The sequence below is a fragment of the Sinocyclocheilus anshuiensis genome, unplaced genomic scaffold (assembly GCF_001515605.1).
Source record: "Sinocyclocheilus anshuiensis isolate Anshui unplaced genomic scaffold, SAMN03320099.WGS_v1.1 scaffold94, whole genome shotgun sequence".
Lineage (NCBI taxonomy): Eukaryota > Metazoa > Chordata > Actinopteri > Cypriniformes > Cyprinidae > Sinocyclocheilus > Sinocyclocheilus anshuiensis.
This window is the reverse complement of record NW_015546049.1, coordinates 1,254,614-1,258,129: the sequence shown is the minus strand read 5'-3', so window position 1 is coordinate 1,258,129 and position 3,516 is coordinate 1,254,614. Positions and strand designations below refer to the sequence as shown.

Below are 3,516 nucleotides of genomic sequence, written 5' to 3'. Positions count from 1 at the left end.
ATGTAATACTGACACACGTTCAGTTTTCACCCACCTGTTTACGTTCACTTAATCCATAACCGACTGTATTTATGTGAGATACTCTACACGATAGACATTTGGACTGCTGTGTATTTGAGCACTGAGAACTGATCGTGTGCTGTATGTTTAGTTTACACTCGAAGTAGATTGGTCTCTCTAAGCGAGATCCCAATTTCTTCGTTCATCAGACGTGACGTCGAGAGTGACCGACTGAAAGGGAACTGAAGAAGTGGAGCGTGCGCAAGAGAGAGCACATCTATCAGTGCGATTCTGCCTATCCCACCTTCACTAACTTTAAGTTAATCGACAACGAAACTGAGACTAGATATGCAAACGCCCCTTATCCGATTGCAATCCAATGACAGGGATGCGCATTTTGAAGGACAAGACAGTAGCCTATAGGATGTATTTTGAATGTCCGGAAGTCCTCAAATAACATTATAGTCCCGTCTCATCTTGTTAACGAAGACGTGGCATAAATTTCGTCATAGCTTTTATCATCAGATATTAGTTTTAGCTCAACAACGTCTCGTCTTAGAACGTCTCGAATTGGGATCCCAATTCGTCGGTCATTACCGATGTGATGTCGAGAGTGACCGACTGAAAGGGAACGTCTCGGTTACGTATGTAACCCTCCGGAACGGAGAAGTCACGGCCCGTCGCTGCAGCTGTTGTTCCACCGCTGATCGGCCGGGTCACCGGCTTGGCTATACTCAAAAACCTGAGTATGTGTTGCACCTGCTGCCTAAATATACTCATGCTGCGATCAGTGGCAGCTGGATGCAATCATCGCATGCCAATGTGCATTGGCTCGTTTAGTTTACACTCAAAGTGGATTGGTCTCTCTAAGCGAGATCCCAATTCGTCGGTCGTTACCAACATGACGTCTCCGTTCCCTCCTTCAGGGAACGAGGGTTACATACGTAACCGAGACGTTCAATAAGCAATAAAGTATCTCTATAACAAATCTGTGCAGTCAAGCACAAACTCCATTGATAATTTTCTTTGGAGTAATTTTTGTAAGGGAGATGATTAGGCAAGTTCTTGTTTTTCTGGTCTCCATGAGTATTAAGCATTCTTTCCAATAAGTTGAAAGTGCTCTCTAAAGAGAGAATGTGTTTGTGTATGGAGGTGTAAACTGATGTGATATACACACAGAGCTGAGGAAACACCTTGACCTTGAAGTAATTTCATGCAAGCTTTCCAGAACACGTTTGTTTGACAAGTTTTTTTTTTCTTTGATTTTTTTTTTTTTTTCATATTCAGCCATGCACAGCTATTGAAATCTATAGGAAATAACTGTCCCTGGCTCCAGTAGAATAAGGTTTGAATTATCTGAAGATAGTGCCATTCTGATGCTATGTTTCACCTCCTCAGTGCTACTTGTGAAATCAGAGATACTGCTGGCATGATAGGAAATGGTAGACTTTTTTCTCTTTCTGTTTAAGGAAATAATATCTGTGATGTGCACAAACCCCTGAAGGCTTCTGATAACCTTGACACACTACTTGGAGTGAATAGCAGACTTCATCCATTTTGATGAAATATCCTTGGAATGAAACATTGAGTGGATTTTTCTTTCCTTATTTCTCCTGAGTTACTGTGGTTACGTGGTTCGGCCAACAGATTGTGTAATTACGAGATGATGTTGAGGGAAAAATGGTTTTCGCTGAGGTTGTTAATTATGCAAACACAACAAATGAGCATCTGTCCTTTGGTTTTCCTCTAGGGAGGGTATCGAAGAGATTCTCCCGCCCAATGCCCACCAGTAAGCCAAAGATCCATGTTTCAATAACACACTCAAAGACGCGCAAGAACAGCATGGTGTCCAGCTTCACCTCAAGGGAAGAACTCATTAAGGTATTCAAGCATGGGGTCAATGGACAATGATTTCTCTTTCAACTAGCAGAGCAATGACCACAACCCAAAGGGAACTTGCCTATTCAATTAAACACATCATAAGTGCTTTCACTGGACCGAGTTATTGCTGTGGAAAATTGCTGCTGAGTTCATTCATTCATTCCCATCTGAAATAAATAACAAATTGCACTGGTGCTTTAGTAGTCCATCTAACATAATGATACAAACTGCATTTTTGGCTTCTTTTTCCTTCTTTATGGGCAAATGAAGCAGCACAACTGTTTTCAACATTGATAATCAGAAATGTTTCTTGAGCAGCAAATCAGCATATTAGACTGATTTCTGATGGATCATGTGACACTGAAGACTGGAGTAATGGCTGCTGAAACTTCAGCTTTGCATCAAAGGAATAAAGTACATTTTAATGCATTAAATTATTATACAAAATATATTATTTATTTTAGCATTAATTTCACATTGTAATAATATTTCACAATATTACTGTTTTTACTTTATTTTCTATCAAATAAATGCAGACTTGATGAGCATAAGAGACATTGAAAAATCTTACTGACCTCATGATTTTGGACAGTAGTGTATATAAAACTTTTTTGGCAGTACACACTTGTATTCAAGGTGTAAGGAAAATGTGTTTTTAATTTGTACGGCAATGTTTGCACCATAAGTTTCCACGTGTGTGAAACTAAAGATTTTTTTTTTATTATTACAGGCACTCTTATAAGTCATGGACTCTAACAACCTACTAGTCTTCTGTCTGTCCATTCTCCTGATGTATTATGACTGTATTGTTTTTAAAGGTGCTCTTGGCCAGCTGCTTCGTGCCTGTCTATGCAGGAGGGAAGCCAGTGGAGTTCCAAGGGCAGGTAATGTTGTCTTGTGACCAACTCTCTTGGCAGCTCCAGTACTTTATATGTCTCTGCTGAGAACTGCTGTTTAGATTTGGACTGTTTGATTTATTTAGATGAATGAGCAGACCAACTCTCTGGTTCTGCTTGTTCTCTCCACTGACAGAGGTCTGATAAAACTATTAGCAGCCAAATGCTGTGGTATTTTCAGCCAAAACTGTTTGGTGAAGATCAAGCGTGTAGTCGTGGGAAAATATCAAGTTGTTCTATTCTTTTAAGATGATGAAGACTTGTAGAATCCAGACAGAAATACATATCTTTGGAGTGGCTCACAGAGATGTTTTGTAATGCTCTCAATTTAACATACTAATTTAGTACAATTTAAACAATGCTTTAAAATGTGTTCAATACATTTAAAGGGGTCATATGATGCTTTTTTAAAGATCATTATTTTGTGTATTTGGTGTAACAGAATATGTTGACATGCTTTAATGTTCAAAAAACACATTATTTTTCAAATACTGTACATTATTGTAGGTCCTCTATGCCCCGCCTCTCTCAATCGCTTCGTTTTCTACAAAGTCCCTTCTTCCGACAAGCGCAGTCTGCTCTGATTGGCCAGCTGACCCAGTGCATTGTGATTGGCCGAACACCGCAAGCACTCGTCGGAAATGTAACGCCCCTTACCATAATCGCGAGTTTCATCTTTCAAAATAAATGTAAAGACAGTAAATAATGTCATTAGTTTTACCATCAGTTCAAGCCCGAA

General features: G+C 39.5%; 1 pseudogene; it reads left to right on the top strand.

Annotated features, from left to right (window-relative positions):
* The window catches only part of LOC107699087 (patatin-like phospholipase domain-containing protein 4), a 40,484-nt pseudogene that overhangs the window by 31,931 nt on the left and 5,037 nt on the right, over window positions 1–3,516 (top strand).